This window comes from Mobula hypostoma, chromosome 5 (assembly GCF_963921235.1).
Source record: "Mobula hypostoma chromosome 5, sMobHyp1.1, whole genome shotgun sequence".
Taxonomy (NCBI): Eukaryota; Metazoa; Chordata; class Chondrichthyes; order Myliobatiformes; family Myliobatidae; genus Mobula; species Mobula hypostoma.
In genome coordinates this window covers 78,594,551-78,610,546 of record NC_086101.1, presented here as the reverse complement: position 1 = coordinate 78,610,546, position 15,996 = coordinate 78,594,551, and the positions used below count along the sequence as shown (strand labels likewise).

General features: G+C 43.4%; 1 protein-coding gene across 1 annotated transcript in view; it reads left to right on the top strand.

Moving 5' to 3' along the window:
- Positions 1–15,996, top strand: part of lypd6 (LY6/PLAUR domain containing 6) — a 292,378-nt gene continuing 276,382 nt past the window's right edge. The window contains exon 1 of the mRNA XM_063047534.1: positions 1–111. The gene's annotated coding sequence lies outside the window, so the exon portion shown is untranslated. The remainder of the gene's footprint in view (positions 112–15,996) is intronic.

Below are 15,996 nucleotides of genomic sequence, written 5' to 3'. Positions count from 1 at the left end.
TCGGTCTGAAACCTGATCCGTTTGGAGCCCATTCTTTGCTCTCTTTTCAACCACTGTTTGGACAACATCAGTTAAACTTTGAATTTGACCTTCCCTCCTCCTACCAGACAGGTAAAACAAAACATTTATTTCCTAAAAAAATAACAGCTCTGTTGTTGTTGTTAAATGTCCGCGATCTCTGTCGAACGTCCATCTCTTTGTACAAGGATGAGCTGAAGCTTTTGTGCTTTGCACGCAGTTAAAAATTGAATTAAAGTGATTGTGGCTGGGAATGAGGCAGCAGGGGTGTGCGGTGCCCGGCGAGTCCTCCCGAGCCGCGGTTAAATATTGGGCACGGTCCGGAACGAACTCGGTCATTGTAGACCGTCCCGTGGCTGTCAAGGGGTGTCGGTAACCCGGGAGCTGGATTAACCGACCACTTTCACAGTGTATGACTTTAGGTTTACAGTATTTCCAAATCTGGCTTTTACTTTTCCTGTAAGGGAATCTCAGTCGCTTGCTCTCACTCGCTCGCACTGTGCAGAGCAAGGAAAAGGCGAGCGTCGTCTTAAAAATGAGCGAGTGTTTTTATCAGAAACGTTGCCTTACAAATTTAGTATTTTCCCTCCAATCGTTGTATTGAGTTGGATTATAAGGCAACTTGAACCGAAGCTAGTCCGTTTCCTGCATCTTACTAGCTCTGTAGTTATGAAGTGGGAGTGAAATCATAATCCTACTATTTCGCCTGGGGTGGTATCTAAAGATAACAATATTCTTATATATATATAACGTACCAGACCACGTTTTAATATATATATATATATATATATATATATATATATAACGTACCAGACCACGTTCTAGGGACGTTTCCAAGTGTTGAAAGATTTAATCTAAATGCATTGTTTAACGTAACGCGGAATTTAATCACATTATTGGTTACTAAATCAGAAGTACTTTTTGTTAAACTGGTCGGCAGAGATACATCGGAACGAGAACTGGCTGCCTCTAAAACTGTTGCTTGTGATCTTAAACGCACCTGAACAACTCCGAGAGGCGGATACAGTGGGCGTATTACCAGTGAGACGCCCGCACTTTGTGAAATTTTCGATATTAAGTGGCAAGATATTGAGCTTTTCCCCAAGTTTCCCCCTCTGGCATTTAGAGGCAACTAGACCCTGGCATAAAACTACATTTCTTCGTCTATGAGCCCTGATTATTCAAGGAATAATTTTGAGACGATTTCCCGTTGCAGTCCGGTAGCGCTTATCGGAAGCAACACACACAAAATGCTGGAGGAACTCAGCAGGTCAGGCAGCATCTATGGACGTTTCAGGCCTAGAGTTCGAGACCCTTCTTCAGGACAGTAAAGGAAGGGGGAAAACAACAGAATAAAAAGGTGTGGGGGTTGGGGAGAGGAAGGATGATAGATAGAAGTTCTGGTTACCGACCTTTATCTTCCTATCGTCCTGTAAACCTGCCATTGGTGGGGTAATCGCATGTGAAAATGATGGTAGCCCCTAGCCGGGTCTCCTATACTGAACGTTGTGAGTCTCTCTGGAGTTACCCTTTCTGCACAGCGCATTTTGACTAAAATAACACCTTATAAAGCCACAGGATGTAAATACAAAAGAGGCTATTGGCCCAATCTAGTGTCAACATTCGTGAACATCATGATCAAATCTACTTCTCAGCTCCGTTCTTGAATCAACTGTAGTTCAAACATCCCACTGCTCCAGCTTTGCTAGTTATCAAGGTATCCCAATAAATCAACGTGGATTCCTGGTAGTTAATGCTCGACTCACTTTATACTTGTGGCTCAGGACAACTCCAATGCCGTATTGAAATTTGCCAATGCAGACATCCCACCCTGCAGAAACTCATTTCAGGAAGGTAGCTCCACCATCCCCGCACCCCGCAACCCCCCCCCCCGTCGACCTCCAAGGGTGTAATGTATACAGGACATTTGATTATGAAAGAACACAACAATTTATTTGATCACATATGGAAACTATTTACAAATACACACACACACACACACACACCTTCCTTATTGAGTATTTTGTTGGCAGTCTCAATGCTAATGCAAGTAGCTTTTCTATTTCTTTTGCAAACTTTCCTTGTACTGTGATGTGGCTTGCTTGGCAGATTTGAGCATTTTGCCAGAAGTCTCAACCTTAATGTCTGTGTCAATGAATTTGTTAATTTTGCAAGACATCGGATTCACAAGTGTTTCGTGAGACAGCTGACTTCTGAATTCTGTCTTCATTTTTGACCCCTGTTAGGCAGGGGTACACTTCAGTGTAGTCTGGGGTGAAGTATATTTTGTATTTTCTGTTTTTGGAACATGCTGCCATGGCGCTGCAGGACACTAAACTGAACTGATGGACAATGAAAGAGAGAGAGAGGTCGACTGTAAAGCCCGTCCACTGAGAAAACTGATAGGTCTACTTAGCACAAAGAGAGGCCAATCAGGATTTTCTCTCTCTCTCACCCTTGCCCTCTCGCTTTCTCTCAAGAAAATCGATTTCCGGGATATTGTATATAATTTGCTGGTGTCAGGGAGCTGCTATCAATATGCAGGAGACTCCAGGAACTTCTGGGAGAGGGGGATGTCTGCCAATTGTTGGCTGAATCAAAGGTGGTGAGGCATCTGCATTTTGGAGGGGAGGGAAGAGATTGAAAATCCTGCTGAGTGGTGCTGCGAAGACAGCCTCTCAGCATCAATGAAACCAAAGAGTGGAAAAGGCTGCAGAAGGTGGTGCGCAGAAAAAGTTTTTCTTTATGTATTGAGATACCGTGTGGAACATTGAGCCATGCCCAGCAATTTCTGACTTAACCCTGAAGTAATCATGGAACAATTTACAATGACTAATGTCTACCAACTGGTCCATTTTTGGACTGTGAGAGGAAACCCACGCCGTCACGTGGAGAATGTACCAGCTCGTCTCAGACAGCAGCGGGAATTGAACGTGGGTCGCCTGTACTGTAAAGCGTTGTGCTAAACAACACCCTATTGTGCCACCCAAAAACAGTAGCTCATGGAAGACCTCCATCCAAGCCATACCACCTTCTTGTTACTACCAAGGGGTAGGAGATAGCTGCCACAACACCAGGTTCAGAGTCTATTTATTACCCCACAACAGTGAGGCTCCTGAAGCAGTGTGGATAACTTCAATCACCACCACTCTGAACTGATTTTACAAGGTACGGACTCACCTTCAAGGACTCTTTACAGCTCAGGATTCTTAGTTACTTTATTTGCACAATTTGTCATCTTTTGCACATTGATTGACAGTGTATTTATAAAGTTCCATGAAATTGTATTTCTTTTTTCCTTTAAATGCCTGCAAGAAAATGAATCTTAATATGGTAACATACATGTACTTAGAAAATACGTATTTAAAGAAACATCCCAAAATGCACCTCAGAGCATACATTATTGTTATCAACAGATAAATCGCATTTTTAATAGATTATTGTGGTCTTTTGAATAAGGGTCTCTATATTATCAAGAAATTCTTATCCATTCAATAGACCGCAATACAGGTGTCCCCCGCTTTTCGAACATTCGCTTTACACAACCTCACTGTTACGAAAGACCTACACTAGTACCCTGTTTTCGCTTTCAGAAGGTGTTTTCACTGTTACGAAGAAGGGCAGCGCACGATAAAAGGCAGTGCGTGTCCTGAGCAGCCGCTCTCCCCCGGATTCGGAACGGCATTGCTTAATCACGTGCCTGTGAGCAGCCGTTTGCAAGATGAGTTCTGAGGTATTGGAAAAGCCTAAAAGAACTCGTAAGGGTGTTACACTTAGCATAAAACTAGACATAATTAAATGTTATGATCGTGGTGAACAAAGCAAGGACAAAGTGAGTTTGTCTTGTGGAAGTTGACGAAGATGATGTTGAAGAGGTTTTGGCATCCCATGACCAAGAACTGATAGATGAAGAGCTGATGCAATTGGAAGAGGAAAGGATAACAATCGAAACCGAATGCAGTAGCGAACGGACCGAAAGTGAAGCTGTCCAGGAACTGATCGTGGACAGCCTCGATGATGTTGAGACCTGGGCTCTGTGTGGCCCCGGACAGATACTGTTCTGATTTGCGGAGAATGCAGCAGTAGCTGGTAGACACACAGCACATCTTTAAGAAAAAAGCCGAAATAAACAAGCTAATTAATTAGGTGCCGCTGACACGTAATTGTCGGCTCAGATCAGTGCCGATTTCCGATTGCATCGCCTCTGATCTGGGCCGACAATTACTTGTCGGTGGAATCTAATTAATTAGCATGTTTATTTCGGATTTTTTCTTAAAGATGTGCTATGTACCTCCTGGCTACTGCTGCGTTCTTCACGGCAATGTATTGGGTCGGCGGCCCAGAGGGTGGGAGCCACTGCACCACCCAACCTGCGACGACTCAGCCTAACACACCATCATCAGTTTGCTCGGCAAGTTGTCTTCCCGATTCCCATAAGTGATACTACACTGTACATACATTATTTCTACTTTATATAGGCTGTGTATTTTTACGTGTTATTTGGTAGATTTGGCAGCCTCATAGCTTAAAGGTTACTGGAGAGTGCATTTATGCCAACAGCGCTTGCGTGAGATTTTCTGCCGAGAGCACTTGCGTCAGATTTTCGCTACGGAGATCTATGCAGGCAATCGTTGTAGAGAAGTATTTCTACTTTATATAGGCTGTGTATTTATCATATCATTCCTGCTTTTACTATATATTACTGTTATTTTAGGTTTTATGTGTTATTTGTCATGATCTGATAGGTTATTTTTGGGTCCGCGAATGCTCACAAAACTTTCCCTTATAAATAAATGGTAATTGCTTCTTCGCTTTACGACATTTCGGCTTACGAACCGTTTCATAGGAACACTCTACCTTCGGATGGTGGGGGAAACCTGTAATCTATTAATTAACACCCACATTATCAATTGGTTATATTTACGGAAGTGTAACCCTGCAGAAAAAAAGCCTCAATGATAAATTGCAGATGAATACTGCTAAAGCATCATTTCCTGTGTGGATTATTAGCATGGAGGGTGGCTAGACACCCTGCAGGACGAAGAACAAGACCTGTCAAAGGGCGGATGAACCCTCTTGTAGGGTCAACGGCTATCTAGCAAACACGTGCTGTGAAGTGCGGAAAGGGCATCCCTTGCATCGAAGCTTGGTCTGGCCATTCACTGCAACAGAACTTCCCCCAGCCACCTTGGACCCCACCATGTCGCTGGATCTGGGAGGGGATGTCAAGAGGGTGGGTCTGGACCTGTGCAGCCCCCTACCCACCTAAAATGCACTCACACACACGCTGTTCCTTTCATATCAAACCCCACTAACTGACTGAAAGGAACCATCATCATCCTATGAGATGGATAGCCAGAGAGAGAGATTAGCATTTTGTAGAGTACTGTACAAAAGTCTTAGGCCAATGTAAAAAAAAATCTGTAAAGCAAAGATGCTTTCAAAAGTAATGATATTAAATTTTTATATAAAATCAAAAAAATGATAAATAGCAGTAAACAGTAAAAAACTAAATCCAATCAATATTTGGTGTGACTACCCTTTGCCTTTAAAACTACATCAATTCTCTCAGATGCAGTTTTATCAGAAAATCATTTGGTAGGTTGTTCCAAGTAGCTTTGAGAACTTGCCACAGATCTTCTGCAGACTTTGGCTGTCTCGCTTGTTTGTCTCTCCAGGTAATTCTGGACAGCCTCGATGATGTTGAGACCTGGGCTCTGTGAAGACCATATTTTTAAAAAATCTAGGGTGCCTAAGACTTTTTGCACAGTACTGTATGTGGAATAATTCAAATGTGTATAATTCAAATATCTTGGCAGCCTAATAACAAGTAATGGCAGGTGGGACACAGGTATCAAATACAGAATAGGAATGGCGAAAGAAGCTTTCCAAAAAATGAAGACCATATTAACAGACAGAAAGATGAGCATGCACACAAAAAACAGAAAACTGCGGTGCTACATTTATTCTATCCTGACTTATGGAAGTGAATGCTGCACCATTTCTCTAGCAATGGAAAAGAGACTAGAAGCAGCTGAATTATGTTTCTACAGGAGAATGTTAAAAATATCATGGACCACACACACATCAAATGAAGAAGTTCTCAGAAGAGCCCAAGCAGCTCGATCACTCATACCAACAATAAGAGAAAGACAACTCAGATTCCTAGGGCACATCATGTGGAAAGATGAACTAGAAAAACTCATACTCTCTGGAAAGATTGAGGAGAGTAAACCTAGAGGAAGACCTCGGTTTATATACATCAAAAGCATAGCCAGGTGGCTACACATCGAGTAAATGGAAGTCATCCAAAAAACGAAGGATAGATCTATATGGAAAACCATGGTCACCAACGTCCGCATCGGATATGGTACCTAGACAGACAGACAGACAGACTGTATGTAGAAAGTTATTGATGTGTTGAAGGAAAATCCCCTACACAGTGGAGAAGCTTAGGGTAAGGATATGATAATTTATTGGAAAATGCCTACCAGCAGGTGCTTGTGACATAACGGATGTGCACAGCAGCCTGGACTGATTTATTTGATGTGACTTTCACTGGTCTGGTGAACTTATTCAACACACAGACAAACAGACTATAATTTTGTTTTACTCGCCCATTATTATTTACTTTAGAGTTCTTATATAAAAATCTCAGAGGGCATTTTGTCACACATTATTGTTCCAGTGTGCTGCATTATTGAGTCTCGAGTGTTCATTTTGGTCAAGTTCCTGGCATTGATACAGTTACATGGACATGAATGCTGTTTGGAAGGAGCCTACTCTGAAGCTGAATTATCTCTTTTAACTACACCAGGTATAATGAACAGTTCAGGCTTTAATCTCACTAAACCATGCTGCTCGTTTCTATCCCTCTTGTTGGGAATTACTAACTTCCAACAAAGTGCAGTTTGAACTATATAAGGCTAGCCACAAATTCTTCCTAGTCTTATCTTTTTCTCTTGCGTTTTCTTTTGGATCTTTAGAAAATGCTACAAATTGGTTGACTGGGTTTAGAATACTGACATTATTTTGCTCACACTCATGGTTCTCTTAACGTTCTTTGAAGTGTTAAATGTGCATAATGAATAGTCATAGAAACACGCTATGTTGTATATTGACAATTTGACAATGATAACCTCCTGTGAACTGGAGTAGTAATGAGGAATAAGCAAATATCTGCTCCTCCGTTCATCTTCATTTCAAAGAGGAGTCTTCACCTGTGCCTCTTGTTTTAGATCTTTCTGCACTGTCCAAGCAGTTGAGAATTTGAATGTTTTTTTACGAATGTTAGTAAAAACGGAAATGCTGGATGAACTCAGCCACTCAAGCAGCATCTGTGGAAACAGAAACCAGTTAATGCTTTGTGTTAATAATTATTCATCAGAGTGTGTTTTCTCTTATCAATAGTTTCCTTGTGAATGTAGTGAGTATTTTAAAAACAGTGCTATTATGGTGATAAAGTTAAATAGAAAGTTCAAAGTACATTTATTATCATAGTATAAAATCTTGAGATTCATCTCCTTACAGGCAGCCACTGAACAAGAAACTGAAATAACTCATTTGAAAAAAAGACCAACAAACACCCAATGCACAGAGGGAGAAAATAAACACAAATCATGCAAACAGTAAAAGCAAGCAACAGCATTCCAAAGGAAAGTGAGTTCACAGACATGAAGCCCAGAGCAGGCCACAGCCTCAGCCTCAGTTCATCACACAGTGGAGCAAAACATCGCCGAGCTCGCAGACATGAAGCCCAGAGTAGCCAGACTTCCTACACAAGAAATTCTGATGCAACAAAGTAAAGCAATCCAAGTTAGGATATTATATGTTTAGATGCTGGAGTTCCTGTCATACAGTATTGCTACTTGTGTTGTTTTGGGAATATAGTGCAGACATCCTACCTCGCCCGGAAGTTCCGGGAGTCTCCCACATATTAATAGTGGCTCCCTGACGCCCGCAAATTATATACAATATCATGGAAATCAATTTTTTTGAGAGCGAACGAACGAGAGAAAGCAAGACAGCACAAGGGAGAAAGCAAGCGAGAGTGCGAGAGAGAAAGAGAGAGAGCGTGAGAGAGCGCGAGCGACCACGAGAGAGAGAGGGAGAAAGAGAGAGCGAGAGCGCGCCATAGCAGAGTGTTCCATAAAAAAGAAAATATAAAACATACGTCACCCCAGACTACACTAAAGTGTACCCCCGCCTAATAGGGGTCAAAATAATGACAGTGTTGCTCGCTGCACTGTTTGCAACAGTGACTTTTCTATTGCCCATGGTGGGTTAAGACTGTAAAAGACATGTTGAGGTGAGTTTAACAGGTGTCATTCGTTCATTAGCATAGCTAACGTTATTTAAACTAGCTGGCTAGCTGCTTAAGGAGCTTCTCTACTGCAGACATCCCACCTCTCCCGGAAGTTCCAGGAGTCTCCTGTAAATTGATGATGCTACCTCCCTAAAATGAGTTTTTGCAGGGTGGGATGTCTGATAGTGTGTGCAGGTATAATCTGCAGTTACAGTGCACTGATGGTGAAGGAGCGGGATACTGGCTATGCTAATTTGTTTTGTGCATTTGTCACAATGGCATTGAGATTCTTGATTAGTTTTCTACTGAGCTTTGTGAGTCTTCCATTTCAGACCTGGCTTGCTGGAAGTACTCTCTCAGGTCAGGAAATGATCTGCTCATTTGTCACTTGTTAGGTCCAACTGGCTTCGTGGCTGTGCCCTGTAGTCATTAGGCTCCTGGACGGACTGCACACCGAACCTGGGTCCGTGGCTGTGTCCTGTAGTCAGCGAGCTCCAGGACCGGCTATAACATTGAACAGGGTCCTTGGCTACGGACTCACTTTCAGGGACTCTGCGGTTTATGTTCTGTGTGTTACTTGTTTACATGTTTTTTATTGTTTGCACGATCTGTACTTTTTTCCTGCACATTGAATGTCTGACGGGCTTTGCTGTGTGGGGTTTTTAATGGGTTCTGTAGTGTTTCTTTCTTTTATGGCTGCCCACACAAGATGAATCTCAGGCTGTATGTGGTACACATACTGTGATAAATATGGAGGAATTTCTTGCACCGGAGTGGTGAATCTGTGCATTATTTTTGCCACGGGCAGCTGTGGAGGTCAAGTCTTAACGTATTTTTAAGGCAGAGGTTTATAGATTCTTGATTGGTCAGGTCATAAAGGGATACGGAGTGAAGGCAGGAGATTGGGGCTGAGAGGAAAATTGGACAGCCATGATGAAATGGCAGAGCAGACTGGAGGGGCCAAATGGCCTAATTTTGTTCCTATATTTTATGGTCTAATAACAAATGTACTTTAATCTTTGAGTTACTAATTTGGTGAATGGTGACCCTGTTTATCGGAGCCAGTGCTGTAGACGATTCACCATTTCCTTGACCATTTGCTAGCATCTGTCTTCATCACAAATGATGCTTTGCAAATTCACAATCAAAACTCTGTGTACTCTTTCATTCTTATTGATATCTTTCCTGTAGGTAGGTGACCAAGTCTGTACCCAGTACAGGTGTCCCCCACTTCTTGAATGTTCGCTTTACGAAACCTCACTGCTACGAAAGACCTACATTAGTACCCTGTTTTCACTTTCAGAAGGTATTTTCACTGTTATGAAAAAAAAAGCAGCGCGCGGGGAAAATCAGCGCGCAAAAAAATCAGCACGCGATAAAAGGCAGCGCGTGTTCCGATCAGCCGCCCTCCCCTGGATTCGGAACGGCATTGCTTAAACACGTGCCTGTGAGCAGTCGTTTGCAAGATGAGTTCTGAGGTATTGGAAAAGCCTAAAAGAGCTCATAAGTGTGTTACACTTTGCGTAAAACTAGACATAATTAAGCGTTACGATCATGGTGAACGAAGCAAGGACAAAGTGAGTTTGGCTTGTGGAAGCTGACGAAGATGATGTTGAAGATGTTTTGGCATCCCATGACCAAGAACTGATAGATGAAGAGCTGATGCAATTGGAAGAGGAAAGGATAACAATCGAAGCCGAATGCAGTAAGTGAACGGACCGAAAGTGACTGTGTGAGATTTTTGCTGCAATGATAAAGTAGGACTTTAATTTTGAAAGGGTACGTAGATTTTGGGGATATTTGCAGGATGGTTTGAGTGCTTACAAAGAACTGTATGATAGAAAAATGCATGAGGCTCAGCAGTCAAGCAAGCCTTCCACATCAGCCACATCAGACAACGAACCTCGACCTTCGACATCGAGGCGGGCAGAGATAGAAGAAGATGAGCTGCCTGCTCTAATGGAAACAAACGACGAGATGAAACCCCGGTGTCCCACCACCCCGCAATTCGTGGGGAATGCAGCAGTAGCCAGGAGGCACACAGCACATCTTTAAGAAAAAAACCGAAATAAACATGCTAATTAATTAGGTGCCGCCGGACACGTAATTAATTAGCATGTTTATTTCGGCTTTTTTCTTAAAGATGTGCTGGATGCCTCCCGGCTACCGCTGCACCCCTGCATGCTTCGCGGTTCGGTATCGGTCAATGGCCTGGAGGGTGGGGGCCACTACACCACCCAACCTGCGAAGACTCAGTCTAACACATCATCATCAGTGTGCTCGGCGCTGAACCAATTCCGGTAAGTGATACCACACTGTGCATACATTATTTCTACTTTATATAGGCTGTGTATTTTTATGTGTTATTTGGTATGATTTGGCAGCTTCATACGTTAAAGGTTACTGGAGAGCGCTTGCGCCGTGTTCTTGCCAACAGCGCATGCGTGAGATTTTCTGCCGATGGTACTTGCGCGAGATTTTCGCTACGGAGAACAGTTCAGTAATAATTGTGGAAAAGTATTTCTACTTTATATAGGCTGTGTATTTATCATATCATTCCTGCTTTTACTATATGTTACTGTTACTTTAGGTTTTATGTGTTATTTGGCATGATTTGGTAGGTTATTTTTGGGTCTGCAAATGCTCACAAATTTTTCCCATATAAATAAATGGTAATTGCTTCTTCGCTTTACGACTTTTCGGCTTATGAACCGTTTCATAGGAACGCTCTACCTTCGGATGGTGGGGGAAACCTGTACTCCAAATTGGGGTCTCATCTATGCCTAGTACAACTTCAACATAACATCCCAACTCCTGTACTCATTTGATTTACGAAAGCCAATGTTCCAAAAGTTCTCTTTATGACCCTATCTACCTGTGATGCCACTCCAAGGAATTCTGGCCCTGTATAAAAGTTCCGTCCCCCAGGCAGTTAATCTGGTCAACCATTCTCATCCACCCCAACTGCCTCTATTACCTCCATCACAGCACTGCACAGTAAGCACTTTAAGCCATTTATTACAATGCGGTTCACACTATAAATTCACACTGGTATTTATGTATTTATGCACATATTATTCCATATCCATACTTTAAACTCTTGATTTCATTTTTATATAATTCTTTATTCTTTAATTAGTGGGGACAGGAAGGCTTTGCAATGGGCAGTCAAAACCAAACGCATTACTGGCACTAGTCTACCTACCTTCAAAGACATGCATGCAGAAAGGTGCTGGAAAAGGGCCAGTAACATCATGAAGGATCCTGCCCACCCTGCTCATGGACTGTTTGTCCCACTCTCATCAGTTACCTTCCCTGAGCTGTAAGGCTGTTCAACACCTCCACCCACTAAGACACCCCTCCACTTCCCCAACCACCACTACAGTTCTCGGAGCAGCCCAGAGTAGGCCCAAAGCCTCGCTTATCAGTTGAACATATTAGTGGGCACGGAGCACAGCAGCTGGGGCAGCCTTCAGAACAAGTGAAATTGACTCTTGACCCAGATCCCGATGCCCTGCCTCTTCAGTCTGCCTGGGCTGGTGTTTAAATTGACTAAACAACGGACAGCGGAAGACTCTGGTGCCCTGGAGAGAGGAGTGAAGATCATGGAGAGCTCTCGCCTCCAATCTGGGCCGGCGTTTAAATTGACTAAAGAGTGAATCACACCTCACACTAGGATCCGGGCACCTCTGCAAAGGCTCCGGGCCTAGACCACGCTGCCCAGCAACTTGTTTCAGGCCCAGGGTTTGCTGCCTAGCCCAAAGCTGCTCTCAAGCTCTTCAAATCAGTTCGGTGCCCAGAGCAACCAAACCTCATGCCCGGGCCAGTTGTCTGGGCGTTGGAACTCCATCTGCAACAATTCTGCAACACACCATCTCGGGTCATCCCCCTCGCCAGCACTCACCCCTTCACTGTTTGCAGCAATAATTTAAGAGAAATTACCTCAGCAAAGTTATTTATAATGATGTTTTTATCTTGAACAAGATATGAGCCCATGGTGTAACACCAGGGGCCCACGGATCCCTCAGTTTTCTCCCCATTTAGAAAATGCCTATACCTTTAATCCTTCTACCGAAGTGCATGACCATACACTTCCCTACAGTATATTCCATCTGTCACTGCTTTGCCCATTTTCCTGTGTACTGGATACATTCTCCCAAACTATCTAAGTTCCTCAAAACTACCTGTTCCTCCACTTATCTTCAGAACATCGACAAACAATCAGATAAAGTTGTTCCTAGATCCTTGGTGTGGTTCCAGTTGACACAAAAATTACTAGAGTTGTGGACAGTGAGCAAGCTTGTAAAATAAGAAGAACATAGATCAGTTGAAGATTTGGGAGGGGAAATGGGAGACAGAGTTTACTCCAGATAAGTATGAGGTATTGCATTTTGAATGGCCAAATATAAGGGGATAGTAAATAGGTTATGGATAGGGTACCACATGCTTCCTTTCATCAGTCAAGGTGCTGAGTATAAAAGTCAGAAAGTTATGTTGAACTTGTAAGGTCTTGATTTAATTCGTTCACATTTAGAGTACTTTTTGTATTTCTGGTTTTAGAGAGGATGCAGATTAATAATCAGTATCCAACATTTTTAGTGTGGCTTAAATTTTCCTTTTGAGTTTTCAATTTACAAATCTGAATGCCTGCCTGCATCTCTGCCACTGCTTTCATGTCCTTGTCCACCACCTGAATGGTGGGTGGAGTGCAGACAGCTGTCAAATGCGTGAGACCAGGGTGCTCCAGGCACAAAGGGTGTGATGAGTTTATCAGTTACCTCAAACAGTCTTTGAATTGCTTATTGTTCATGGTCTTTGAGGAAATAACTTCTAAATCTGGTTTTAATTTGCATTTTAACATCTAGCATACAATATGCCAGATTTTTTAGGCAAATAAGTAGTTTAAAAATGTAATCCCAAAATGATCCTGTTTGCAAGCTTGCATAAAATACAGGCGTCAACCTGATGAAGTTGTAACAAAAATGCATCTGTGCAAAGGTGCAGGAACAGAAATCTGATCCTACAATTCTGATATGTCAGTCTGTAGCCGCCTCTTGTGCCACAATGAGGCTACCCTCAGGATGGAGGAGCAGCACCATCTGGGTAGTCTCCAACCTGAGGGCACGAATAGTGATTTCTACTGCCGGTAAGAATATTCCCCTCCCCCCCATTTCTATTCCCCACTCTGTCTCTTACCCCTTCTCTCCTGCCTATCACCTCTGCCTGGTGCCCCTCCTTCCCTTTCTCCTCTGGTCCAATCTCCTCCCCGATCAGATTCCTTCCTCTCCAGCTCCTTACCTTTCCCACTCTCCTTCCAGCTTTGCCCCTTCCCCTCTCCCACCCTCTATGTTCTGGCGTCTTCCTCCTTCCTTTCTATCCTGAAGCAGGATCTCAGCCTGAAACACTGACTGTTTGGTCATTTCCACGGTTGCTGCCTGACCTGCCAAGTTCCTCCAGCACTTGGTGTGTGTTGCTTTGGATTTCCGGCATCAGCAGAATCTCTTGAGTTTATGATCCCACAACCAGTGGATTGGATCAAAGCTGTGAAATCTGTTCACACTGTGATGCTGAAGGTGGTGGACAGTTATCTGCTACAGGGAAGAAAATGCTCTGAAAAGTCCCCCTCAGCAATGAAGCTGCTGAAGTCAAAGTTTAGAATCAGAATCAGGATTATTCTCACTGACATCAATTACATAGAACATAGAACAGTACAGCATAGGAACAGGCCTTTGGCCTACAATGTGCTGAGCCAGCTAAAAAATAATCAAAAAACCCCCCAAAAACTAATCCTTCCTACCTACTCAATGCCCATATCCCTCCATCTTCCTCACATCCATGTTCCTATCTAAGCATATCTTAAAGGCCTCTAGTGTATTTGCCTCTACCACCATACCAGGTCGTGCATTCCAGGCACCCACCACTCTCTGAGTAAAAAACCTTACCCCTCACACCCCCTCTGAGCCTACCCACTCTGCATGCCCTCTGGTCTTGTGAATTTTTGTTTTGTGACAGCAGTATAGCAGAGGCATAACAAATTACTGTAAGTTACAATAAAAATGAACAGTGCAGAATAGGGCTGTACTGGAGTTCACTGACAGCTGAGAAATCTGATTGTTGTTCCAGCATGTTGTGCATGGGCCTTCATGCTCCTGTACCTCCTCTCTGATGGTGGTAATGAGAAGAGGGCTTGTCTTGGATGGTGAAGGTCCTGAAATTTATTTTATTTATGTATGTTATTTATTGAGATTTGATTTATTTACTTTTTTATTCATTAAGTTACAGCACAGAATAGGCCCTTCGAGCCACACCTCCCGGCAATCCCACAATATAATAGTAATTGGCATCCGTTAGTCTCGTGAGACCATGGATTTGCGTCTTGGAAGGTTTCCAGGGCGCAGGCCTGGGCAAGGTTGTATGGAAGACCGCCAGTTGCCCATGCTGCAAGTCTCCCCTCCACGCCACTGATGTTGTCCAAGGGAAGGGCGCTAGGGCCGATACAGCTTGGCACCGGTGTTGTCGCAGAGCAATGTGTGGTTAAGTGCCTTGCTCAAGGACACAACACACTGCCTCAGCCAAGGCTCGAACTAGCGACCTTCAGATCACTAGACCAACGCCTTAACCACTTGGCCACGCACCAACACACAATCCCCCAGTATAATTTTAGCCTAATCACAGGACAATATGCAATGACCAATTAACCTGCCAACTGTTACATCTTTGGACTGTGGGAGGAAACTGGAGCACCCAGAGGAAACCCACACTGTCAAGGGGGGAAAAGTACCAACTCATTTCAGACAGCAGGTGCTGCCTTCTTGAGACTCTGCAGTTTGAAGGTATCCTTGATTGTAGGGAGGTTTGTACCCGTGATGGAGGTTACTACCCTCTGCTGTCTCGTGCGATCCTGTTCATTGGAGTCTCATGCTAGACATGAGAGTGATGCAAACAATGCGCTTGTTCTCCACAGTACATCTATAGAAATTTACTGTCATTTGCAAACGTATTCAACTGGAAATGCTTGCTCCTGAGTTACTTGCATCCAGAAGTCAGTTCAGCTGATCTAAATCACTCCACGCGACATCAAGTGCCACAAAAAAATCTGCTGGAGCAGCTCAGCAGGTCGAGGAGCATCTGGGGGAGGAAAGGAATTTTTGACATTCCAAGCCAAGGCTCTGCATCAGAGCTGAGAGTAGAGAGGAGAGATTGGGCAGTGAAAAAATAAGAAGAGGAGTGGTGAGAAGGGATTCTGAGGTAATTGGTGTAAGATGGCAGGTAAGGAGTTCCAGGTAGGGGATGTGAGCAGCAGTGGAGTTGGAAGAGAGTCGCAGGTGAATGACATTAAATATGATCGGGGATGTTGGAGTAACCCCAGACTCTCAAGGGACCAAAGTCAAAGCTGAGTTGATTGTTGTATGCATAATTACAATGAGGAACAGCGGCAAGAGCATCACGCACACAAATTCAAGGAAAAGCCAGCATGGTGAGAACAAAAACCCCATTTTAGTACAAATTGGTCACAGTGTTACTATACTGTAGTGATTAGGGTTATGCCAGTTGGTTCAAGAGCCAAATGGAGACTTGGTGTGTGATTTGTACTTCCTTACATCCTTCTTGTACTTCCATCTGGGTAGCCTCCAACCAGAAGGCATGAGTGTCAATTTCACCTTCCAGTAAGT